Source organism: Phocoena sinus, chromosome 11, assembly GCF_008692025.1.
Source record: "Phocoena sinus isolate mPhoSin1 chromosome 11, mPhoSin1.pri, whole genome shotgun sequence".
NCBI classification, from domain to species: Eukaryota; Metazoa; Chordata; class Mammalia; order Artiodactyla; family Phocoenidae; genus Phocoena; species Phocoena sinus.
In genome coordinates, this window is record NC_045773.1 from 13539251 (window position 1) to 13566997 (window position 27747).

A 27747-nucleotide genomic window follows, 5' to 3' on the forward strand; every position below is an offset into this window, starting at 1 on the left:
TTAAGTTTGAAACGTACTGGTCTAGACATCAAGTTGTAATAATAAACAGGCACCATGTCATCTAGTCTGCATAAATCTGATTGTGTTGACAGTATTGGAATTTTTAGTACAAATATGAAAATCATTGAGGGTACTAAAAGATCTCTTGTTAAAATTAACTCTTCAGATTTTAACAGCTAGACATCACAAAAAAGACCTCTCAACCCAAGGACAGGATCTACAACCTCCCCTGACTGCTGTGGCTGAGACGTCCAATACTATGTTGAATAAATGTAGTGAGAATATCCTTGTCTTGTTCCTTATCACAAAGGAAGAGCTTTCAGTTTTTCACCACTGAGAATGATGTTGGCTGTAGGTTTTTCATATACAGGCTTTATTATGTTGAGGTACTCCCTCTATACCCACTTTCTTGAGTTTTTATCATAAATGGATGCTGAATTGTGACAGATGTTTTTCCTGCATTTACTGAGATGATCATATGATTCTTACCCTTTGTTTTGTTAAGGTGATGCATCACATTTATTGATTCGTGAATGGTGAACCATCCTTGCATCCCTGGAATAAATCCCACTTGATCATGCTATATTATTCTTTTAATGTGTTGTTGGATTTGTTTGCTAATACTTCTGTGAGGATTTCTGCATCTATGTTCATCAAGAATACTGGCCTGTAATTTTCTCTTCTTTTATGGTGTCCTTGTCTGGTTTTGGTATTGGCATAATGTTGGCTCCATAAAATGTGTTTGGAAGGCTTTCACCCTCTTTAATTTTTTGGAAGAGTTTGAGAAGTATAGGTATTAAATCTTCCTTGAATGTTTTGTAGAATTTTCCAATAAAGCCATCTGGCCCTGGGCTTTTGTTTTTGGGAGACTTTTATTACTGTTTCAATCTCCTTACTAGTAATCAGTCTATTCAGATTTTCTATTTCTTCATGATTCAGTCTTGGAAGATTGTACATTTCAAGGAATTAATTCAGTTCTTCTAGGCTGTCCAATTTGTTGGGGTATAATTATTCATAGTAGTCTCTTGTGAGTCTTTGTATTTCTGTAGTAACACTTTTAACTTCTCCTTTCATCTCTAATTTTCTCATTACTATTAGTTAGTCTAGATAAAGGTTTGTCAATTTTGTTTATCTTTTCCAAAATGCCATTCCAAAATGGCACCCACCAGCACTGGTATTAACAAGGTAATTCGAGATCACATAAATGGCTCCCAGCAGTGACTGTGTCCCCAAAGAGTATTGCACCTGGTTCCTTCCTCCCTGGCAGATGCTTCAAGATTAGTAGATGGGTCCCTTTTACACATAATCCATGCACATGATTTTATTCATTATTTCTTTGTGTTTGTAGGTGGGCATTGGTCTACAGTAGCCAAGTCCATGATGTTTTCAAAACTGGAAGTCTGTAGCATCAACTTTCTAATCTGTTAGAAATGGTGCTCTAACTGTATTATCCACAATGATCTCACAACTCTATGACATCTCTCTCTATGAATTATTGGGAAGAAGAACTAGACTGAAAAGACCAGTCTCCTGTCTTTTTTCCACTTTGTTATTAACCAGTTGTGTGATGTTAGAGAAATCATTAAATATTGTTGGGCTTAAGTTTCCCAATCTATAAAGTTAGAAGTTGGGAATCAATGCCTCAAGTAAATGGATCCTCTTCTCTACAATAAGCAACTTTAGAACTGGCAAGTTTTTTGGAAAGACCCTACTTCATTCCCAATATTCTAACATTTAATTATTCAATTATTCCTAACAGAATTTTTTTAACATACATTACTGAAAAGATTACATCTTAAGCCCACTTGGTTTGTGATATTTTATAAGTGTGTGAAGAACCATCATGACTTTTTAAACCTATGGATTGAATGAAATTATAATTACTATTATAAGGGTCTCAAGAGGTAATATGAATATAAAGTGTTTGTTGATTGTCATAAGACACTTTTTCAAGAGGCCTTCTGAAGTAGCGTGCCTTATTATTTCATCATATGGAAAAAAAGAATTGGGGGACATTTTTAGCTAGTCATGTTTAAAATAAGACATATGGTAGCTTGTGAAAATTTCAAAACAAAGTCTTGAATTTAGTATATTCAGTGCAGAATCACCCTTCTAACTACATGTGTAATGAAAGAATGTAAACTTCACAGACCACCCAAAACACAGTGTAATTCCCTTTAGAGTATCCTCTTTAAAAGTCATGTCCAAACCACTCCCAGGACTTGAACATAGAAGTCGAAGATATCCTAACAGATATTACCCAAAAGCTAATGATTTGCTGTCAGTTCTGTCTTAAGCACATATATTTTAAGGAAAAAATAAAGATATATCTGCCTGAAGAGTGTACAGAAAATTTATTAAAAATCCAGGCTTCAGGAGACCGATGGACTATATGCAAACTATTAGCATAGCTCTGATTTTGCAAGCACACGACTTGGATAATGTTACCCCAGTGGAGATATTCAAGTACAAAGTGGAATAAGATCTCAGAGTGCTGATGGACCAATATTCTGAACTGAGTACATTGAAGCAAACAACCAGAAACAAGCCAGAGTAATATGAGAAGCTTAAACTTGGGGAATCAGTGCAGGGAAAATGAAAGGAAACAACAGCCAACTTTATCTGAAAAGGATGAAATATCACACAACAGGAGGATGTTAACGTATCTCTGGTGAGTCTGTTGAGGGCAGGGCATGGAACAGTCAGAGCAATCTACTGTCCCCACTGAGATCTATTCTGAAGTGAGACAGGCACTTGTCTCAAAGGTCAATGACTGAATGTGCCCTACAGACGTGGTTGTGGTTATTTTACCTTTTAATCCACCTTTGAAATAAGAGATTAGAGATAAAATGAAAGCTAACTGGATCCTTGCTGGAAGAATGAAGCTTTTTAAAGGAGAGCCGTAATTACAGCTGCCTTCAAGGTAGGTGGATGCCAAATTTTAGAGACGTGCAGGATTAACCGCATTGGTAAGAACAGAATCTAAGGTATCCCCAGCAGTGTTCTTAAGAGCTTGAAAACCAAGGATTTGGAGAGTAGGTGGTTGGACACAGCTGCTGAATAATCCTCTTAACCTCATCTGTATTCCACAGGAAGAAAAATAGCAGGAAAATAAAAACCTCCACCAAGTGGTTGATGGCAGTGAAATAGAAGGAGCATCAAAAGTATACAAGGGCAAATTTGTCCTAACGCTAATAATTTTGAAAAAAAAGACACAGGCAGTTGCTGTAGAGAGCTGTGTACAAGTATAAGATAAAGATGTAATAAGTATGGCTACATAAAAGATACAACAGGGCTTCCCTGGTGGCCCAGTGGTTGAGAGTCTGCCTGCCAATGCAGGGGACACGGGTTCGTGCCCCGGTCCGGGAGGATCCCACATGCCACGGAGAGGCTGGGCCCGTGAGCCATGGCCTCTGAGCCTGCATGTCCGGAGCCTGTGCTCTGCAATGGGAGAGGCCACAACAGTGAGAGGCCCGCATACCGGAAAAAAAAAAAAAAAAAAAAAAGATACAACAGAGTAGGATGTAGGATTCTAGAGGTGGTCCTGTCTTCAAGGGACATCTAAAGCTATTATTCACTGAGGGTCTAAATCCCTCTTAATGTCTCTTTATTAATTTTTTGCCCAGGAAATAGCTAGAAATGAATAGCTCTCAGTCAATATTTAATTGATGCTTATAAATTAAATTTAATCAGGAACTAATCTAGATGTCTCACTATCCAAGGAAAATTTAAGCAAAGCCAATGCAACAAAGGAAAATGAGAAGCAAAGCAGGCAACAGGCACCAGACTTTGTGAGAGATATAAAACTTTACTATATTAAGCAACTAATATTCCTGATTATTATAGTAGAGTCTAACTAATCCTGATTAACACAGCCCCCGCTCCCCACAAAGCATGAAATAAAAATTGTTTCGGTTCAATGTAATGGTTCTATGTCTTAGTAATTCTTTATTTTTAAAAGTCCCTATATTGAGTTTACCTGAAACATATTGACTATTCAAGTTCTGTTTATTGCATAGTTGGAGAACTGTATAGCATCACTCCTACCATGAATGTGAGATCATTTAACGTTCAAAGTAGGAAGAGGAAACTCCTAGAGCATAGTAAGTAAAAAAGAGTCCCAGGTAACATCCAGGCCAGAACTTTCATTTTACAGTTGAGAAAACTTACGCTCAGAATTGTTAATGACTTGTCTAGATTCACACTCGCACCAAACAGCAGTCCTGAAGTTCAGAGTTGTGCTTTGTCCACAATGATGGCGAGTCTTCCTCGTGTCAATGGTGAGAATTTAGTTACCCCAAAGTTTTTTTTTTTTCCCTCCCTCAAGTGAAGGAGGATGATCTTACTTCCCCTAAAGAACTGAATGACATTTAGTTGTGCTCAACAGAAACGGGAGAACACAGTGTCCTCACTTGATGATGATGATAACGGCTAATCGATTTTGAGCACATATGATGTGCCAGGCACTTTCCTAATCTTTATGAACACATTTTCATCTTCAAAATTTAAAAATCTAACCCCAAAGTAGGTTCTAACATTTTCTTCATTTTTTAAAATAAATAATCTTAAGTTTGGAGAAGTTAAATAAGTTTCCCAATATTTTACAGTAAATCTGTGGCAGAATCGGGATTCAAACTCAGATCCTTCTTGATTCCAGGACCAAGATGCATAATCACTGTTCAAAGGTCTGCAGGTAACAGGAAATGAATGTTCTTGAACTTCAAGTGCGAATTAAGGAGTTACACACATAGGATTGAAGAAATGCAGCCACCAGGGTGATGTCAGAGCAGTTTGTTGCATCCAAACTCTTACCTTCAACACGGTGGTAAAATACGAACCGGAACTTTGTGTATGAGAATCTGCCATGAGGAGGAGACAGTTGTGCTGAGCTGCTTTTGCGCTGCAGACAAATCACTCTTGGCTGTAAAGAAGCTGTTGATTGCTTACACGGTTTCTGTGGCATGCCAGTTCCTCTTGCCAGCCTGCTATTCCTTATCAAAGAGCCAGGAGTTCCAAGCGAGGTGAGAACCCCACTTGACAAGCAGACGTAAGCCATTTGGGGAAAATACAAATTAAAAGGCTCCAAGATAGAAATAGAAGCATTAGCAGCAGGAAGTGTCTTGGGGATACACTGTGTCAGATTACATAGGGGAACTGGGAGAATAAGTGAGTCACAGCCTCCCAGTGGATAAACCATACTGTGTCGGTAGTTGGGCCGCCTCGGAAGAAAGCTGTATTAGCTATTTAAAGGTGCCAGCACTGATCTTAATGCCCTCAAACTAGCATCTGCTTAGCAACATCCTTGAATTATGCACAGTTTGCCCGTTTCTCAAGTAGCTTTAGCATTTGTCCTAACTTCTAACCTGTGAGTCTGGAATTCCGTCATAATGGAATTTTATCTATGTGTAATGGTAGGAATACAGAAATAAAAAGAATTAGAGAAGTTTTGCCTAATATCTCCCAGTTATTCAGTCTATGACTTAAAACTATGATGTTGATTTCAAGGAGTCTTGGTTTTTAAAAATAGACAGTATCAATTTGTTGTCATAGGGCACATGTGGTCAATGTCGAGGCCAAGAAATCTCAGTTTTAAGAAAGAGAGAACCCCTTAAAGCAGACCAAGCAAGAAGTTTACTGGAAGAATACAAGGAATCTCGGAAAACCTACTGCTACAAAGTACAGCTAGACCAAAATCACAACCAACAGGGCAGGTGCAAAGGTGCTACCCTTTCTCTATTTCTGGGACCACGTGGTCACTCAGCTTGCTCTCTCTCTCTCTGCCATGTTGTTTTCTTTTCTCTTTTCACATTCTTCTTTCTGTGTTAGTATGTAGTCATAGTCAGTTTAAATAGCCCAAGATTAGCATGACCCACTGGTTCCCTTGCTCAGGTCTCATCTAGTCTCTGTGTCCTCATCAAAATCCTCAAAGACAAAAATCTTCTGCTCCTATCAGTTTGTGGTACAAGGAGACACCTGGACATCCTTTTAGCCTGCGCTGCGGCACTTCGATATTTCTAAGCGAAAGGGCTGCATACTCAGCAGACAACCCAAAGATTACTTTTGTATTCAGCAGATTGCTTTGAATGTTCAGTTCTGATCTGACTCAAATTATAGCAAGGATGGGGCTTATCCCTGGTTAATGTATAATATGAGCACTTAACACCAGGGGAGCCACCTCTTCCCTGCCTTCTAAAACTCCCATCAGCAGTTGCCTGTATGTTTTTTACCTTGTTTCACTTAGTGCTTCTTGACTGCTAATCCTGTATAAAAGAAAATTCAATAGAAGATTCAGGGTTTCCATTTTCTATTGTTTAATCCATTTCCAGCTACTGGGAAAGGGAGTGGGAGAGGAGTTTCCATTAACTTATTACAGGCAAAGTATTTTACCATCTAGAGAGTTCAAGATGGTGGCATAGGAAGATCCTAAACTAACCTTCTTCCACAGACACAAGGAATCGCCAGCTACAAATGGAATAATTCCCTCAGAAAGAGACCTGAAAGCTAGATGAAGAGCGTCTCCACAACAAAAGGTAAAAGGACAGCACTGAGACAGGTAGAAGAGGAAGCCATATGGGCTCACCAAGGAAAAACTCACATGCCAGCCACAGCAATCCACAGACAGGAGGGATTACAAAGGTGGGGTTATTTTCCTTGGAGAGTGAGGGATTCGAGCTCCACATCAGACACCGCAATGGCTAGATCCTGCACAACAGAGATGAGTCCCCAAAACCTCTAGGTTTTAAAACCAAAGGGGCATATGCTCACGAAAACTAAAAAGCTGCAGGGAACGGAAAACCTGCTTCATAAAAGGCTCGTGTGCAGAATCACTCAACACGAAAACCAGCACAAAAACACTGGATTGAAAAGTGCTTGGGCGGTAGGTGAAAGGAACCCACTTACTAATCTTGAAGCATCTGCCCGAGAGGCAGGTACCAGATGGGACGCTCTTTGGAGACAAAGTCACTGCTGAGAGCCATTTATGTGATCTCAAGCCACCTCAAGACACAGTCTGGAATTTTGCTGTCTGTACCAGGTTCAATGTGCCCCCTGGAAGAAAATGAAACTCCAAGCCTTTGCCAAGCTTAAGTATATGATCTAAATGTATACTACTCATGAGATGTAGGAAATTAACACTGGTCTGGGACACTTTACATCCCAGGACCTTGGTAAAAGCAAAAGCAAAACTAGTTCAGGGGTAAGTTTTCACAACACAGGGTCCACAGCATTCCCACAGAAAAAAAACATACCTAATGTGAGTTCACAATACAAAATGACAAAATATATGCGAGAAAGAAAAAGCTATCACAAAAATGAATCTGCTAGCACAGTAAAAAAAAAAAAAAAAAAGCAATGTAAGCACTAGGAATAATAAAAGATCATGAACATGAATAGAAAATAAGAGTTTGGAAAGTGATAAAAAGGAATTGAACCCATAATAAAACAGCAGAACATCATAAAAGATACACAGAAGATAAACGAAATAAACCAAATAGAAGTTCAAGGAAAAAAAATAATTGAAAATTTAAAAGCCAACAGACATTTGGTATTGCAATTAAATGCTTTTCACAAGTATTGTCCTTTATTTCCAAGCAAATGTTACCCTCTTTGTAGTCATCCATGGCCTTGTGACTTCTTTTGCCAATGAAATGTAAACGAAAGTGACATGTGTCCATCCTGGGAAAAAGCTTTCAGGCTCAGCTCATGATCCCACAGGTTCTCTGTATGTTGCCTCAGCACTTATGGAATCATTTCCTGACAATGACTAAATCAACATGGGTCCCTGAGTAAATAAAATGAGCAGAGCCCCCATGTTAACTTGCACTGGGTATGTAACCTGAGGGAGAAATAAACTTCTGCTGCTTCAGCCCATAGGACTTGGGAGTTGTTTGCTAGTGCAGCATCAACTTGCTATTTTGACTGATATAAAATGTTAAATAACAGAGTAGACAATGATGAAGAAAGGGTTTAAAACTTGGAGGAGGAATCTGAGGGATTTTCTCAAAAAGCAAAATGGAGATGTAAAGAAATAGAACATTTAAAAGGATAGCTAGGCATTATAGATAGGAGAAATAAATGGTCCAAAATATGTCTACTTAGATATGTAGAAAAGGACAATAGAAAACAAAATGTTAAGAGTGTCAATATTCAAATAAATGATGAATGAGAATTTTCCAAAATTGAAAAAAAGAACATGTCTTCAGATTGAAAGTAAGACATCACATGAGAAAAACTAAAAATAAATGCATAATTGGACAAATCACTATGAAACTTCAGAACTCCAAACAGAGAAAATCTTAAAAGGAAACAGAAAGAAAAAGATCACATATACAAGATTATCAATTTGACTAACAGACAACTTCAAAATCTGCAGTAAATAAAGAGTAGAAAACAATAGAACAATATTTTCAAAGTACTGAGGGGAAAAATTTGTCAACTAGGAATTCCCAACCTAGTTTAATATTACTCAAAAATAATGGTAAAAGAATGACATTTAATGATAAACAAAGAGAGAATTTACCACTAAAAGAACTTGCTAAAAGAAATCTTTTGTGGGTGTGTTAAGTAAAAGGAACTTGAACACAAAAGAGCAGGATGCTGGAAACAATGATGAAAAAATAAATGGGTAAATATATAGGGAAATCTATGTAAATGAAGCCTTAACTATATTAAATATAACAATTAGAATCACTAACTGAGAGAAAAATCAAGTTGAACTAAAATACTATGTGTACAACAAAAACTTGGAACTTTGAGTGGTACAATTAGAGTTAGAGAATTTTCGGTTTTATCTGAGAACATTGTTAAATTTGGCATTGTTAAGTTTAAAATTAAGGGAGCCTCCTACAAGCAGAAATAGAGTAAGAAATCTGAAATAATGGGAAGGAATAGTAGAATAAAAGAAAAATCAGTTGGTCTACTAGAATACAGTAAAGAAGAAATATGCAGAAACAAAAAAAAAACTCACACAAAATATGCCAACACAAAATAAGGTGGTAGAAGAATGTAAAAATAGTTCAAGATTCAAAATAAGTGTGAACTTTTCAACTCTCTTGATAAATGAGAAAAAAATATTAGATGGAAAAAATACAGCTATATGCTACTAAAAAGGAGACACACCTAAAATGACATATGAGGACTGAAAACAAAGTAGAAAAGGAACCCCTGGCAAAAATCAACTTAAATAAGGGAAGAATAGTAATCTGAACATGATATGAAATAAATATGATGTCAAAACACATTACTCTGGACAGAAAGAGGATCATACCCTAATATCAAAGGGTCGATTCATTATGTGAAAAGAAGTCTGATGGCCTTTGGTGAGAAGCAGCCTACCCAGGGTCACATAACAAGCTAGTCTTGATGCAGAGCTATCAGCTGTGCTTCTTTATTGTTGTATCCTCTTCCTTTCCTCATAGCACCTAACACAATTAGTACATTTTTACTTGTTTATTACCTGCCACGCCTATTAGGTATCAAACCCAGAATTCGAGGCTACATGCATATTTTGTCACCATATTGCCAGGTCCTAAGGAAGATGCTGGTGTACATACTTGCTCCGAGAACAAATGATGCAGTCTCAGGCTATTCTGGCCACCCACCATAGCATAATCCTTTCCATTATCCATAAGGGAAAGCATAAAGCAGCCACTGGATCAAATGGAGCAATTCATACAGTCATTTTTTTCATAATGAAGATTAAACAATTCTGCTTAATGTTACAATTTATAGTATACTTCACTGAATAACTCAATTATCTTCTATATTCCCACAGTATGATTTTAATTTCAATTTCCAAAGCCAAAGCCAAAGGTAAAAGCATCTCTACCGTGTTCTAAAGGGAAAAAAATCATAAATAATAAACATGATGGACAATTGAATCATACATTTTAAGGCGGCAGTTTATCTTCTCATTGGCAACAGCCTGACTTGCATTCAGAAGCACAAGCACAGACGGATTTTAATATGAGGCCACAGGGATGTGTTCTTAGTTCTAACATCACCTTCATGGTATGTTAATGCTCCTCTCTCAGCACAGGTAACGTTGCCTCTGCCAGGGAAGGATCTGTCGACTACCAAGAGGAGCACAGGAAGCATAAAAATCATGTTTCTCTGTTAAATATCTCCCTGCTATATCAAAAGTCCATGAGGGGCTGATTAAATTCATTAAGAAGCACTAGCAGATATTCTAGCTGTTCTTTTCTTTCTGGCCCAGAGGCCCGCCCCACCCCCCCAAAAAAGCCAACTTTGGAACAGTTGAGTCACCAAAAATCTAGTTGAGTCGCCAAAAACTCTATAGCCTAATACTTACAAGCAAATAACACTAATTAAAATACATCAATTACATAATATTATAAATCAACTATACTTCAATTTAAGTATATATATTTAAATATCTATATATATGTGTGTGTATATAGATATAAATTATAGAGGAGCTGTTTTGTAACTGGCACCATGGTAAAAACTTGACGTTTGCTCTTCCTAACTCTTACAATAACCCAACAAAATGGCTATTAGTACCTTTATCATTTGAAGAATGTGTGGCTTAGAGAAGTTGTAATTGATAAATTTTAAAAATGAACCCATCTCTGTCTGACCCCATCATTCATAACCATTGTATTAAATGATGAATTCTTACAATTAGAAATCTGACATGGTCTTTGGCTTTGGAGGACACAGCAGGACTTTTAGGAAGACAGTGTATATTGATTTGAGTGACAACCCAAGGAACCTGCTTATTTTGTTACACTCCCTAGTCGCCATATCTGAAACAGAAATTTTGTCATCCTAAAACATGAATTTCATATTCTATTACTTTATTGAGATATAATTCATGTACCATAAAACTCACCATTCACTGCACAATTCAGTGTTTTTTAGTATATTCACAAGATCTTGTAACCACCACCACTATCTGATTCCAGAACATATTCATCACCCCAAAAAGGACCCTGTGGGCCCATTAGCAGCCACTTCACATTATTCTCTGCCCTTAGTTCCTGGAAACCACTAAAATGCTTTCTGTCTCTATCGTTTTTCCTATTCTGGACATTTCATATAAATGGAATCATACAGTATGTAGCCTGTTGTGTCTGGCTTATTTACCTAGCATAACATTTTCAAGGTTCATCCACGTTGTAGTATGTATGGATACTTAATTTCCCTTATCTATTTTAATTAACATCACCTAACAAAAGATGAAAATTATTTGTACCAATCCAGAAAAAAAGAACTAACAATCTTCTTCCTTTTTCTCTGTGTGTATAGGTTAGCTGGAATTTTGTGGTTTTTACAAAGCAACTTTACATGATACAAGTCCATACACAGTATCACAGTCTCTATTTCTCCATTTTACAGATGGGAAAAAAGAGTCTTGGATAGATTAGTTTATCTGTTCAAGCGTTTGAGAAGGAGATTAAGCACAGACTTCTGAACACGAAGCCAAAATTACTTTCACATAGTTGATAGATATGTCAGCAAGAACTAAATGGCTAAATGGCACATAGTTGATAGATATGTCAGCAAGAACTAAATGGCTCATCCAGCCACCGAACCTACGATCTTTCGTTCATGAGAGACAAACTCTTAGAAGCCAAGTTAAGCTACCACATACCATCAATTCAGGTGTCTGTGTAGGTGAGGACATTGAACTCAAGTGCCTGCCAGGGCCATATAGGTAGTAAATGATGGGGCATGATGAACTGAAGATAGAGGAAGGCACCAGCTGCTCAGGTAAGCCCCCTGGCATCTGGGAATGCAGGCTCAGGGTAGAAAGATAATCTGATTCCTTCTAAGAGAATCTAGAAACCATCATTTCATGTGAAATCTAATTTTAAAGTGTTAGCAACAAATTAAACTTTTTCTTTTTCAAATTAAGAGAAGAAAAGAGCAAACGCGTGAACCAAAATAATCCTGTTTTGCAGCTGTTCTGTTCCACAGGCTACTGCTTTTACAGAAAACAAAAAAGCCAGGGCACCGGAGGGTGTCAGAGCCCTCCTTAAGACGGGGCCAAAGGAGGATCAGGAAAATTTGAGTGAAGGTGACCTCCTGCCTTTCAATATTAATTCCAAAAATGTCCAACAAATTAAACATTTAAAGACAGAAGAACTGGAGTAGAAAAGATGTCCAGAAAAGAATCCTTCATTCTTTCCATTAATAATTACTAATGACATTCTTTCTGCATGTACTGCTAGGTTCTAGGGATACCATACTGTACAAGAAGATGTAATCACTGGCTTCAGAGTCTAAGGTGGGAGAGTAAGATAATCAGGCAAGTAATTACAGTACACTGTGATTATCGTATTGTTTACATCAATGTTAGCAGCAGAGGGAAGCCTAATTCAGGCAAAGGAAAAACATAGAAGCCTTCCTGGAAGAAGGAGTTGATCACACAAAGATAGGAGAAGTAAGCAGGAGGAGAAAAATCAACTATTCCTGGAAGAAGGGACAGAATGAGCAAAAGCAAGAGAAAAGACGGCATATTTTAACAATTTAAAGAAATTCAGAACCTATTTTGGAAAGCGTGGGGTGGGGGAAAGAAAGAAAGGTAGAGAGGTAAGCAAGAGCCTAATAATGTAGAATCTTTTGAAACCATGTTAAATGGCTGGAATTGAACCAAGGAAAATAGGGAACAGTGGCAGATTTACAGGTGGTTTTGGTAGTTGGATTAGCTTTAGAATTGTGACTTAAGAAGATCAATCCTATTGCCTTGTGTGGGATGGATTATAGCTTAACAAGTCTGAGGAGGTAAAGACAGAAGTGCACAGCAAGTTTGAAAACACTCAGAATATCTTGGAATAAAGCCAGCACCATGAGAAGAAGCCTGGCTCCTACTGGAGGATTGGCGACCACAGAGAGCAAGTCTCCCCCAACTAACCTACAAACTGATCTAGGACACACAAACGCACCCAGCAAGACTGGGGGAATCTTATTTCGTATCAGAAGACCTAAGCAGCTGACCTGACAGACTTGTGAGAAATAATAAATGGTTACTGTTTTTAGCCACTGAATTTTTAGGTGGTTCTTTATGGATTAACAGCTAATTGTTAAAGGATACCTTACTCCAACTTGGCTTATGAAAATCATCTGAGAAATCAAGTGAAATAAAATTTTTTCTACATATTTTTTCAATAGAGGGTGTTAAGAAAATTCCCTGAGAGTCAAAAGCATGCACTGATATTTACGCATTGCCATCAATCCTTATGGTGAATGGCTGAATATTTTGATTATATTGTTTGGGAGACAACTGGGCCATCTGGAGATAATTATTGTATCTTTTAAAGTAAGCGAGCATTTTATTTAGTGTATAACAATGCAATGAGATCTTCCTCTACCACCAGCCTCCAGGTTAGTATTTTTCCCCATTTATGTCTAGTTAACCATAGTTAACTTCACGATCACTCTTGTTTCTTTTAAGGGCCAGGTACTATTATGGATGAACTATGTCCCCCAAAAACATATGCTGAAATCCTAAACCCCATAACAGTGAATGTGACCTTATTTGGAAAAAGGGTCTTTGCAGATATAATCAAGATGAGGTCATATTGGACTAGGGTGGGCCTTGATATAAGGACTGGTGTCCTTACAAGAAGAGGGAAATTTGGACACAGACACACACAGGGGAGGAGGCCATGTGAAGACAGAGATTTATTTGACTGATGCAACTACAACCCAGGGAACACCAAAAATTGTTGGCAACTTCCAGAAGATGGAAGAAGCAAGGAAGGATTTCTCCTATAGAGCTCTCAGAGAAACCACAGCCCAGCCTACGCTTTGATTTCAGACTTCTTCCCTACTCAACATGAGAAAATATATTTCCATTGTTTTAACTCACCCAGTTCATGGTACTTTGTTACAGGAGTCTTAGGTAACTAAAACAGTAACAGTTTTATTTTTTTAGACCTGTATGTTTCATAAAAGAAAAAACTGCGTGCACTATAGACAGTAAGTTACAACAGTCATGTTTTACCCTTAAAAGACTTCAATTTTAGGATCTAGTTAACTTAGTATTTTGAAGATTTGACTGAAAATGTCTTATCTGTAAACCATGGGCAAAAATGCAACAACCTTCATTTTATTCCCAGGACTCTCTCCACGACGCCAAATTCTGAAGTTTTTGAATTATCAAATTAATCTGAACCACCAAAAATCTGCCTCAAGTATCTTCTCCAGAAAGGACCCAGAAAGGTCTCAACTTCCTATTTTCAAGGTTTAAATTTATATGACTTCACTACCTTCATTAACTTCAACCCTAAGAAAAACATCAGAAATGATCTCATGCTATCACTCTCTAAGGAAAGGATCTCAATGTTTCCATAGTAACTAAGGATGCTAATCAAAGGTGAAATGAATGTAAGAAAAAATCTTCCCTATGGGAAGCTTACCATTTAGGGTAGTTCCTGGGGCCACATGCTGTGGAGTTACTATATGTCAACAATTCCTAGAATAAAAAAAACAAAAAATATACAAATAAATACATTTTTCAAGGATCAGTATTCTTATACGTAGCTGATGCTTAATTATTCCCATTCTAAACTTAAACTAGAAGGAAATAAAAATTAAATACAGTTAGTGTGGATTTCCAGCTTGGTAGAATCGCCTAGATTAAGAGCCTAGATTAGGAGGTTGGGTTTTTTTCTTTGCTTTGTGTCTCACTAGCTGTGTGCACTTTCTGGGTTTTTTTTTGTTTACCTCATGTATTTTTAAATTTTTTAAATTTATTTTTATTGAAGTAACCTTAATTATTAACATTATATGTTTCATATGTACATTATATTTCTATTTTTGTATACCCTACCAAAAAAGTGTGCTCACCAACAAAAGTTTATTTTCCATCTGTCACCCTTTAACCATTTTGCCCTCCCCATGTCCCCCTTCCCATCTGGTAACCAACTTAAAAAGACACATGCGCCCCTATGTTCATTGCGGCATTATTTTAAATGGCCAAGATATGCAAACAACTTAAGTGCCCATGAACAGATAAATGGATAAAAAAAGATTCACATACAATGAAATACTACTCAGCCATTACAAAAGGTGAAATCTTGCCACCTCCAATAACATGGATGGACCTGGAGGGTACTATGCTAAGTGAAATGAGTTAGAGGGAGGAAGACAAATACTGTATGACTTCTCTCATACTTTATATATAGGATATAAAAAACTAATAAACAAGAGAAACAAAGTAAATGAACAAACTAAATCAAACTAGCTGTGTGACTTGCCGTGTGACTACTGACAAGTCAGTTCACCACTCTATCCCTTCTTTGTTAGTTTACCAGCTCTTGGAGCCTGTGACATTCTATGGTATTCAAATTCACTAAGAGCGACCATTTCCTAACAAAATATGTTACAAACTGATTTAAATAATGAAAAGGTAAGCAATGAACTAGAAGGCATCCTATTGTTTTTGTTAGTTTTATAAATATGTAAAATGAAGGTAACAAAAACAAAAAAAAACTCTTCCAATAAATATGGCATTATATCTTCTCTTAAATCCACCAAGTTAAACTTTAATTGCAAAATAATTTTCTACCTGGGAGTACTCTTCCTTGAAGTAATACTTTTTCTAAGGAAAATATATACATGATATTACTAAGAGTAAATGTATATACTCGTAGCTTCATGTTTATGTATATGTGTGTATCTGCTAACCAAGCTTCTACTGTGGTTAACCTTACTTCTGTGTAAAATGATTGTCTTTTAATATTTTATAACTGAAAATATCATTTTATGTAGATATATATATATAAATTAGCCACTCAAAAATATATTTACCTATAATATTCTCATCTAATTTACATTGAAACATAGCATATTTGACTGGGATAGAAATATAGTATTTTCTTGACTAGCCATAAATACCTTATCACTTCTTAATCTTACGCTATCCCCTGCTGGGTACCATAATAGTTCATCACTTTATTAAGTACCTAACCACCTTTACTTTCAGGTTAGTATCAATAATGTCTGGAAGGTAAGAACCAAACATGTGCTCTTTATATTGTTCATATATTAAGAATGCAATTTTTTTTTCTTTCCTTTCTTACATATTCTCCAAAAATAAAGTGCCACAAATTATTCTAACAAATCTAAGGAGGTGCTTCCTATGAAATAGAAAAAAATGCTATCAACTTCACCATGAATCATAACTATATCACTATTTGTTTTATTTTAATATGGTTGCTCACCAGCCGTATATATGTGTATGTGCCTCAAAGCCTGACTATTTTCTTACACTAAGGATACCCACTGTTAAGAAGGTAAAGCTCTGTTTACAGCTGTTGGCACCATTTGCAACTCCAGCTTACATATCAGAAACAACAGCTAAAATGAAAATTATCCTAAAAACAAAAATGAAAAAACTTTGGTCAAGGTTTCATTCTTTCTTTTCAATTATTACTACAACCTTGGCACATATATATATATATATATATATATATATATATATATACAATTTTTTTTCTTCACAGAATGAAAGTAAGGATTACATTTATCCACTGGAATGACACAGACTTGAAATGAAAACAGACTGTAACTTTATTCATTAAATTATAATTATGTTCCACTTGTTTAAAAGCACAATCTCTGAGAAAGCTGCCTGGGATGGGATATTGGTTCAATTATTTACTAGCCATGGGAAGCCTCAATTTCACCTATAAGATGGGGAGGATAATGTTATTCAGCCTCAAAAAACAACTGAAAAGCAAGTAACATAATGCAATTTAGTATTCAGTCTACTACTTGGCATATGGTAACCAGTAACTTGATAATAATGCTGTTAAGAGTTTCTCATCCATTATGAATAGTCTCATGACAAATGAGTATATACTTCAAAGAATTTCCCCATTGTCTAGAACACTTAGCACTAATCTCACCCCTTTGATTTTAGGAATTGCTTCCTGAGGGAAACTTAGTCAAAAGAATTTACCTGTTGGATGGGCTAACATGAATACCTTTATCAGATTTGTTAGTTGCCACCAAGCAAAGAATGATGCCACAGAGAATGGAAAGCAGGATGGAAAGGTTGGAAAAGTAAGGAGGAATATCTGAGAGTTACCCATGAAGGCCTCTGAATGGACGTCTGTTTCTAAAAGAACTTGCCCTACCCATAGCTCCTAAAAAGGAAAGCCACACGCACTATGTGATTCACCCTAATTGGCTACAGCTTTGAACCACTCATGAACACTCAACCCATATTAAGCCAGTAAGAGTCTCTCAGAGATACTGAATTGCAACAAGAGGTCCAAGCATGTAAAGGTGGAATAACTGGCAAAGAAGCCAGTCTGTGGAGAGAATTGGGGAATGAATCAAATATTCTGAGAAAAGAGAGAGTTGAGATAGCATATACCCTTACTCCTCATCCCCAAGAGAAATAAGGGAATGAAAATAAGGTAAAAGAGGTGAGAAGTAGCCACATCTCTCCACCTTTCAAGTCAAGTCTGCATGAGGTCAGGTTTTATCTAGTCTTCTGTTCTGAGAGGGCCACTTTTGCCTGGCATGTGGTTTCAATAGTGCTTCTATTTCTGTCAGCTAGAGCAGGTTTCTGCATCTTAACTCAACAATTGCTTGTCAAGAAATAAGCCCACTGAAGGCAAGCTTTCCATGAATAATATCAAGTCCCATCTTTGTGTCTAAAGAAACTAAGGGAAACATACAGGTGAAAAATAGACAGAAACAAACAAAAATCAGTCCATCATGCTATCCATTTATTTACAAGGAAATCCCCATATACAAATTTTCCTGGCTCCTGAATATGAATCATAGTCAGCTATTCTTTACTATTATAGGCCAAGAGTTTTTACGTTTGCATTTATTCATTTAATCAAAAATATTACTAGAAGAAACACAACAAGGTCCCTTACATCATAGGGTTTGCTGTCGTCATAAATTTACTACTCTACCACCCCCCAAAAAAACAAACGAAAATCATTTAAATAAATGTAACAGAGTAATAGATTAATATTTTTGAAATAACCTTTTTAACAAAACCATAGTATTTCCAAACTGGATCTCGCGCTCCTGTTATATTCAGCATGACAAAAATCACAGTATATTTATCACCCACACCACACACAAACACACATTATTTATTGTGGGGAAACAGTTACCTGTCTTAATTTGTCTTGTTCTTCAAATTGCAGCTGCGGAGCCTAGTACAACCTGGTCTAAAACATGTGCTCTTTAAATGTGTGCTGACTGAATGAATGAATCCAACTTAAAAACTAAGTTATAGTAAGGGATGCAACTAAAACTAAGTTCAATTTCCACAGTGTATTTTCATGGCTGGTCTTAAAAATATATTTCTATTGATGCCTAGGTAGATATTGAGAAGTTTTCGATTTAATAATTAGGAAATGTTTTTTCAGTCTTTACTGGAAGAAAAGTTGACTAGCCATATTCTTATCGGGGTAAAGTGACTTAGTTAAAACTTCCCTTCAGATGTGCCAGCATACACAGAGATAAATCAGGTAGATAGACATCCAAGTCCATTCCTTGAAATGGGGCAAAAATACAGGAATTATTCCATACCACCTTTGTGCTGCTTTACACAAGCAAAGAAACCATGCATCTATGCACTGATTGTATAATAGCCTCTCCCTGGACAAGAACGTGAGGAAACGTTTTCATTCCATTCATCTTCTTTAAGTTCAGCTTCCTTATGCATAAAATGAGCATAATAATTATATTCCCACCCTACACTGTTTTTATAAGGGCAGAATGAGATAATCTATGTACAGTGCCCAGCTCATAATATGCACAAAATATTTAATTTTTAAAATCACTGAAAATTTATATTTTCCAATATTACCATCCATGTCATTTAGCTGCTGTTGTAATAATTTTAAGTTATGTTTAAATTTTCATGATGGTTTTTATTATAAAAAAGCACATGTGAGAATAGAGAGGACATTAATACACGAACAAATTAATAAATGGATGAATCTCCCTCGGCTAAAAGAAAGATTGGACAAATCAGAGTTCTGAACAAATGAGCTGGTATCAACACAAATGCACTGGCTATATCACAATACAAAAGAACCAGAAATCCATGAATGACCATAGACCTTCCTGGCAAAAAGCAACTATAAAGAGGCAGCAGCTGGTAAAGCCTGGGTCAAAAAGGATCATTTTACTCTAGAGAACAAAATGTCCTGATCTAGACCTTTCCCAATACTTCAAAACTAAATGGTGTGTTGGTAATTTATTCAGGACAAAACAATCCTTCCCAAGTGACAGGTAAAGGAATGAAAATAAGTCTCATGAAAATGTTCAAAAAAACCCGAAGAGACATCTCTAATTGTTTCAGTTCTCACAGATGTAGGATGCAAAATTAGAAGGGAGAAACGAGAATCTTTCCACTCAGTGGGCTCTTTCACCTTCACTGGGCTCAGATAGGTATGTATCTAATAATAAACATGTATATGATCACGGCGGTTACAAGTCTATGATTGCACTGAAGCCTCCTGTGCAGTATGCCTTTACATAATCGGTGGATAACAAACACATGGGCTCTCAGGTCAGATTTGAAGCTTCACCACTTTCCTGCTACATGAACTCATGCAAGTCATTTAACCCCTACCATGCCCGTTTCCTCAGTTGTAAATGAGGAACATTAACTACCTTGCAAGGTTCTTGTGAAGATAAAACGATAGAACGTATGAAAGCTATCAGGCATACAGCAGGTATTCAGTAAATGATGTCTGTTTTTACTGCTTTGTTTGAACATGAAAAGATAGCATGAGGTGAAAGAGACGCCGTTCAATGGCTGTCCATATTCTCAAAGGCGTTTAAGGTGTTTCTCCTTACACATATTCTATTTTACTTCAGTTATCGATGGCATTTTCCATCACTGAATCAGCAGGTATTTCTCATGGGTGTTTACTTCCTTCTCAGGTACTTAAAACCCAGCCTGACCTTTCTGTGAGAGGTAAAGGTCATGTAGACATTAAATTACCCATGTTTATTTCCAGAATTTCCATTAGTTTGGCTTGACATAATTTAGTACTAATATCCGGGTTATAAAACTAATACTAAGAAAGAGATTACATTTAAATGCATTTTCCAGTGGGAAGTGGGATGCATTTCTAATCGTGCTGTCTAACTACAAGCAAACAAATGGTCATTTGATTCTTTTGTCATTATCATGACATATAATATTGACCACAGAGATCACTAATGGGTTCCCCCACACACACTCAATGTAAACAACAATACAACATGATACATAACAGGTCTTAGAGTTATTAAGAGATAATCACATCCTTGGGACTTTCACTGGGCACAGTAAGTGGCACTGCTAAAACACGATTATCTCTCGATAACAAGGGTACTTGCACTTTTCACAAAGTGAGAAGAAAAGTCATTACTGTAGGGAAAATGTGCATTTATTTTACCGAAACATAAAGCTGACAACTTAAGCTAACAAGGAGTGGCTCTCCCTGAGATGACAATATTACACAGTGTAGGAGGCTTCATATCAAGGTTACACAGGCACCATCACCTTCAAGAGTCTGGCTTGAAGAGCCATTTTCTGGAAGCCTAATTTCTAGGGTCTTGTTGACAAGATAAACAGGGCTGGGAGATGCTTAAGGGCCTAGAGATCTATAAATCTATTTAAGACAGAAAAGGGACTGTGAAGAGCAATGGGAATGGCTTATACGGCTTATCAGTTGTAAGGTTAGGGACTTGAGATTCTGAGCTTCTCAAGTTGTCCTGATGAAACATAATTAGGCCAGCTCACCTGAGGGACTAGAGACATATGTTCCAGCCTCCAGGAGGTCCCAGGACAAACAACCAGTGACATCGAAGAAGGGAATGGTGGCAAGTGGATTTAGAATTAGGACAGTAGGAAAAAGACACAGGCATGAGTCTTTAGCACTGCTCTCAAGGATGGAAAAAAGTTCATACACAAGATAGAGCTTTATTTGAGGGTTCTAATCAGCAAGAAAACTCTATTCACCTAAAATTACTCAGAATGGGCTTCCCTGGTGGCGCAGTGGTTGAGAGTCCACCTGCCGATGCAGGGGACACGGGTTCGTGCCCCGGTCCGGGAAGATCCCACATGCCGCGGAGCGGCTGGGTCCGTGAGCCATGGCCGCTGAGCCTGCGTGTCCGGAGCCCGTGCTCCGCAACGGAGAGGCTACAACAGTGAGAGGCCCGCGTACCGCAAAAAAAAAAAAAAAAAAAGTACTCGGACGGTGGTATTTTCTGGTCTCCCTAACTCACAAGAAATACTCTTGAGTCTCCATTTACTAATCAATAAAATGGGTTTTTTAAAAAGGCCTCCTCAGAGTTACTGGGAAAAGTAAAGAAAATATTGAGTTCGAAAGTACTCTGTAATTATATAACAACTTATATTTGTCAGATATGATTTGGAGAGATTAATTATATAAATATTAAAAATGGGGTGAGAATACATAATTTCTCAAAAGTTCTGCCAGTGATGTGACCTAAGTTTATTTTTATGAGATAATACTAGTAGAGAATACATAATATTAATAATTATTTTATTGTAATATGCTTGGAACTGTAAGCTTGGCATTTTGGCCCCTAAGATACTATCCTCAAAACATCTAAAGTCTTAAAACATGTGCAAAGGTGTTACTGATTTTAGGAGTTTACAGCATAAAAGAGCCAAAAATTCTATTGCTTTAAATCAGTGATTATCAAACAGAGGCAATGTTTCAGCAAAGTATGGAGATAGTTTTGATCGTCATAATTGGGGGAGGGGGAGGGTGGTTTGCTCTGGCATCTAGTAGGTGGATGACATTGATATTGCCAGACCTCCCACGATGCACAGGACCCTGTTCCCTGTCCTCTTTAAATACAGACACTTACTGTTATCACTTAACTCATAATTTGAATGACTTATCTCACGAGGCACCCACATCTACAATTCAGTGCTGTGAAAAACTACCTCATCAGCCTCAACATCCTAGGAATAGAGATGGAAAATAATTCTCTTCAAATTATTCAAGTCCATATCCAAATGCAGGCTTTTTAGCCCTTTAAATTTCCATTAAGAATAATTATCAGTTTGGCTAAATCCCATTGTCTTTCCCCTTGGGAAACCATAGGGGTAGAGTCAATGGGTTGGCAATCTGCAAAACCAGAAAATAAAATTTGCAAGGGTTCACCATTATCACAAAAATTTGGCACAGTTGTAATGACAACCTATCACTCTGCATTCCCAAGTCATATATAACTCCAATGCTTGACATTCCACCACATCACATTATGTGATGTGACATTAAAATATATTGGACACTTGGAATTCTATATTTCCTATAAGTGCATGCTACTTATCTCAGTTTTACCACCACAGGGGGAATAAAATACCTATATTTCTGTCCAAGAAATGGAAGACAAATGAAATGAAGCAAAAATTGCAGAAAGTAACTATAGATGTTAGAATCCAAATATTTTCACATGGATAACTTCATAAACTTTAAGATGAAATACAGCATGGAATAGTGGTTGAGAGTGCAGAATCGGGCTTTCAGAATTCAGATCTCCACTGTCTAGCTGAGTGACCTTCAGCAAATTACTTAAACTCTCTGTGCCTTACTCTCCTTGTGTATTAAACAAAGGTATTATTCCTATTTGCTTCATAAGGCTGCTATGATGATTATATAAATTAATATTTAGAAAGTTTTTAGAATCCCTCCTGATACACAGTAAAGGCTATGAGCTCCTTGTTTTTTTTTCTTTTTTAAATAAAAAGAAACAGCTCGATAGGCAGAGTGTATTATCCCATTTTACCTGAGAAGTAACGTAAGCTCTATGAGTGTTAAGTAACTTTTCCCAGATTCACTCTTTCCTTGAGTTTGCGCAGCACTGCCCTGATCTCATAGCTGCATGGACCTCAGTGTGCTGTGTGATTGCTGTGTGAGATCTCAACTCCCTGAGCACATACCAAGTACACGGCACACAACTATACATGATGGATGACAAAATGGAGAGTGGGGTGAAGGAAACAGTTTGGAGGCCTGAGAGTCTCACAATCTGGTCCCTCCAGGCAGAAAATTTGTTCATAGCCATAAGCGGCTTGTATATAATGGAAACCATGGTAAGGGCTCTGAACTCCAATTTCAGAACCTTGATAAATAAGGATTATAGGGGATCTCAGTTTTCAAAAATATGGTCATAGGACTTCTAGGGGTACACACCATTATTTTTATTTTCTGAACATTTTAATGTAAATCTATGTGCATTTATTTTATGTTTGTGTGAATATTTATATATTTATTTGTATGTTTATTTTCCATTAATGACAAGTGTTCATCTATTTGTATTACTGATATAAGCATTCTTCAGATCCACAATTAGTTAAAAATCCATTAAATTTATAGAAAATGTTAAGTAGACAATAGTAGAGATGGTATGCAGCTATGGTAAGAAATATGACCCTGGTACATAACTGTCCAAAATGTGGGGTATACTCGTACTTGAAAAGGGAAATTCTATTTGAATAATTAGATCTATGAGCGTAGAATAAGGAGGGTTTCAAATATTACCCTGCTTGTCACTAGGAACATCGATTTATTCTGGGTTTCTGAAGGAAGAGTACTACTTCCCACCAGTATACTTGAGAATGTGTGTTCTTTTCCATATCTCTTGCTGTTCATGGTCCAGAAAGAGATCTATGTTATGGTTCTTTTTAAAGACAGAAGCATTAATTGCACAACACCGCATCTTGAAAGGGAAAGGCATCCAGAACAAAAGGTAAAGTACAAAAAATGACTTGTTTTTCTTCCTTAAAGAGGGAGAGACTTGCTGATGCAAAAAGACCAGTGCCATCTCAACAAAGGGCTACTGAACTCTAAAGTGAATCTTAAAGCTCAGTATGTATTTACAATATCATCGAATATTTTGTTATTACCATGAAGAATGAAATAGTAACTAAACAGCACAAAGGGGATGAAAGAAGTAATATTTTACAACTTACTGAATTGAGTTACACATACAATAATTTCCAGGATTGATTCTCTGTCTACTTTTGAAGCAAATAGCCATGAATCTGGAAATCCATGCACAAGTGTGTGAAGAATGCAAACGTTTTCCTACTCAGTGGCAAATTTCTTTAGCTTTCTTGAAAAGAAACTTAGCACTCTACACACATAGACATGCACACTGTGATTGTAAGGACTGTGTAAATCATACCAACTTGAAATTTCCCCAGGTCACTATAAATCAGTTATGACTTAAGTAAACTCCAGGGTAGGCACTGCTACAGTTGAAACCACTTGAAAAAAATTATCTTGGCGTCCTACATTTCTGTAGATAGATAAAAGCTTTATATATAGTCCAGGTCCAAGAAAGCTTAGTGAACTAGTAAGAGAACAGGCTTCTGAGTTAGAGAAACACTGGTTCAAACCTAGCCATCGCGTTTACTCCTGTAAAACCAGAGGCAAAGGAGTCTCTCTTAGCTTCGATTTCTACATTTGTAAAACAAAGGCCATAATAACGGCTCAGCACCCAGCACATGGTATTAATTCAAAGATAGTGGCAGTCACTCCTATTCTTGCTTCAAGTGAGACCCTATTCCCTCGTTCTGTCCTTGGAAAGAGACCAAGTCACCTGAATGAGTTCTCAGACTGAGAAGGTTATCCAAGTTAGGGCTCAATTTCCCCTCATAGTTGCTATATGCTAAAGTATATTTCCTTGATGGTTTTCTTAATCCCCAATTATTTGACCTTTTCACTCTGTACCATGTTATAATTTTCTAAAAAAAAAAAAAGTTCAAATACTGTAGGAGAAATTCCATGTTTTTTGATAGCATGCTTCTGTTAGGAAAAACACACAAAAATAATACTTCTAATGATGTATTTTTATCTCTAAAGTATGTAATTGTACTATTAAATTATACATATGACATTTAAACACTATCTTAAATGATGTAAAATACATAAATAGAAGTTCTCCTATTTTCCCACCCTCATATGGATATACAGTTGACCCTTGAATAATACAGGTTTGAATTGTGTTGGCCCACTTAATATACAGATTTTTTTTCAATAAACATATAGATCGCCCTGTATCACTGTGGATGTGGAATTAGTGGATACAGAAGGCTGACTATGGGACTTGAGCATCCACAGATTTTGGTATCTGGGACCGGTCCTAGAACCGATTCCCTAAAGACCCCAAAGGACAAGTAACTGTATTTGGCTATCATCCAGCATGCATCTGACCACTGGTAAGTCCCTTGTTGTAAAGAAACACCTAAATACAGGAACAATTAAAGGCTTCCAATTTTGGCCATTTCAGAGTAATGAGCACCACACTTACTTTAGTCTTGTAAACTGCTATAAAAGTGAACAAAATACTGAGGAAACTGTTTCCAGGTGTTGGACGACAGCACAAGGCTGATCTTTGAGAGAAAAGAAGCACATGATATCAGCTCTTCATGCATCCCGACATGACTTCTGTGGGCACCTTCCCAACCACAGCAAAGGGAAGTGATGCCCACACTGGAAATGTGGTCTCGCTGGGTAAAGTAGAGACTGGAGTTTGGGGCTATTTGGAATTTAGAATTTCCAGGGTAGGTAATGAAAAGGAGGGAGCTGCACAGAGAAGGATCTGTTGACATCTTGAGCTGTCAGCTAAAAACTAAAATGCACATGCCAAGGGCAAGATTCCACAAGGCCTGGCAGAGAACAGACACTGGGGCAGCTTGAGATGAACATATACCATCTTTCTCCCAGGGCTGGAGATTGAAGATCCAGAAGCCAGAGTAGAAAAAACTTGATGAACACCCCAGGTATTCAACTGAGACCCTAAAAAGGTACACTCTTAAATTTACTGAGAACCTCAAAGAGCTTTTATTTGTATGGGTTATGTATATCATACCTACCATATTAGAAATTAAAACTGAAACTTCTAAAAGTAGTAAATCCTTTAACAATCAGTATATTACACACTAACATAAACAACATGTCTTATGGAAAAATAACTATATTATCTGAAGAAATAGTGAGAAGAGTGGCATGTTGGTACATTTTCACAAATTGTGTTAATGTCAGACTCAACAGCAGATTAACTGAATTCTCCTATTTGTCTCTGCATTCAGTATTAATTTACGTGTTATCACATGCCAGGCACCTGTGAAAGACTGAGAGTGACAGGTAAATACCATCTTAGTATTATAATAAAAATAGCTTGGATCTGACCGGCCACCTGAAAATCTTGGTTATCACCCTGACCAGGGTTCCCTGGATCAGACTTTGAGAACTACTGTAAGAGGATGCCTTGGAAGCAGAGAGAAGCAACACCTCACTTAAACAGAGAGATAAAAAGAAAGAATAAAGGGCTTCCCTGGTGGCTCAGTGGTTGAGAGTCCGCCTGCCGATGCAGGGGACAGGGGTGCGGGCCCCGGTCCGCGAAGATCCCACATGCCGCGGAGCGGCTGGGCCCGTGAGCCGTGGCCGCTGAGACTGTGCATCCGGAGCCTGTGCTCCACAACGGAAGAGGCCACAACAGTGAGAGGCCCGCGTACCACAAAAAAAAAAAAAAAAAAAAAGAAAGAATAAGAAAACATGTATGAGCAAAATTCGGGCAGGGGGAGGTTTTCATAAAGCGATTTCAGCTTAATTTTCTCTCCTACAGAGTAAATAAAAGATCTCTGCTTTGCAGGGGAATCACTCTTTGTGATTGTTTTCAGAGTTGGGGGATCAGTGAGCGTGGGCTGAGAGGAGTGGGTAGGGATTGGGTAACGCAGGCTGCTTCATCCCCCTGGAAAAGCAGCTGGGTCCAGAGAACACGTAAGACGCAAGCAGATCCAAACACTTTTTTCCCTGAGTTTAATCTATGGACTTTTGAGGGCAGGCTCGAGGTTCTCAGGAGCCACCTACCTCTGTCCTGGCACCAGCCTGAGAGAAGCAGAGGTGGGACACACAGAGAGACACCTACTGAGAGCACAGCGTGAACCCCTGGATTCAACTATGCCTAAACTGAATCCAGGGAATGTCAATTATACAATTAAAACTGAAAGCAAAAGACAGTATCTGGAAGAAAACACACTCCTGGCCGAAATAGAGAAAGGCACAACTTAAGTTAGTGTCTTATGCTTCTGGACTAGAAAATGGGAAAGTTCTGATAAAGTTCATGCCACAGAGAATACGTACATCTGGTGAAGTACATAGTGTGTGTGTGTGTGTGTGTGTGTGTGTGCGCGCCTGTCTGTCTGTCTTAAGAGAAAAATACTACAGATACATTGTCTATTTTCTCCATCATTCCTCTCCTCTGCCCCCACCTTCTGTTCCAAAAACTTAAGCTTTCTGAGCCAGGCCAAAACTGAGGCCCTGGAACTCTACACCATACTCTACACAGTGCTTCTCACCTCTGCACAATATTGTCCTTTCCCTACCAGAGGACAATGGACAGTGTCTAGAGACATTTTTGATTGTCATGACTTGTGGAGGGGGTGTTACTGGCATCTAGTGGATAGAGCCCAGGGATGCAGCTAAATATTCTATATTGAACACGACAGGTCCCCAGAACAAAAAATTGTCCAGTCCAAAATGTCAACAGTGCTAACGCTGAGAAGTTCATCTCAAGGAAATAACCTTGGTTTGAGAATTTCTGTTTTTCTAGGCTAGCACTCTCTGAATTGCCAGTTTACTACCTAGATTTCTACAAACACCCAGACAATATTATTAAGCCCAGTATTAAACTTTACTATTTCCCGAAGCTGTTTGTATTCATACTGTATGGTTCAAACTATTCTAATTCGAGTCAATGCAC

The 27747-nt window shown here is 37.5% G+C and overlaps 1 protein-coding gene across 1 annotated transcript in view; it reads right to left on the reverse strand.

The window, feature by feature from the left end:
- The window catches only part of CNTN4 (contactin 4), a 984995-nt gene that overhangs the window by 720439 nt on the left and 236809 nt on the right, over window positions 1-27747 (reverse strand). Inside the window, exon 3 of the mRNA XM_032650303.1 lies at window positions 14385-14440. The gene's annotated coding sequence lies outside the window, so the exon portion shown is untranslated. The remainder of the gene's footprint in view (window positions 1-14384; window positions 14441-27747) is intronic.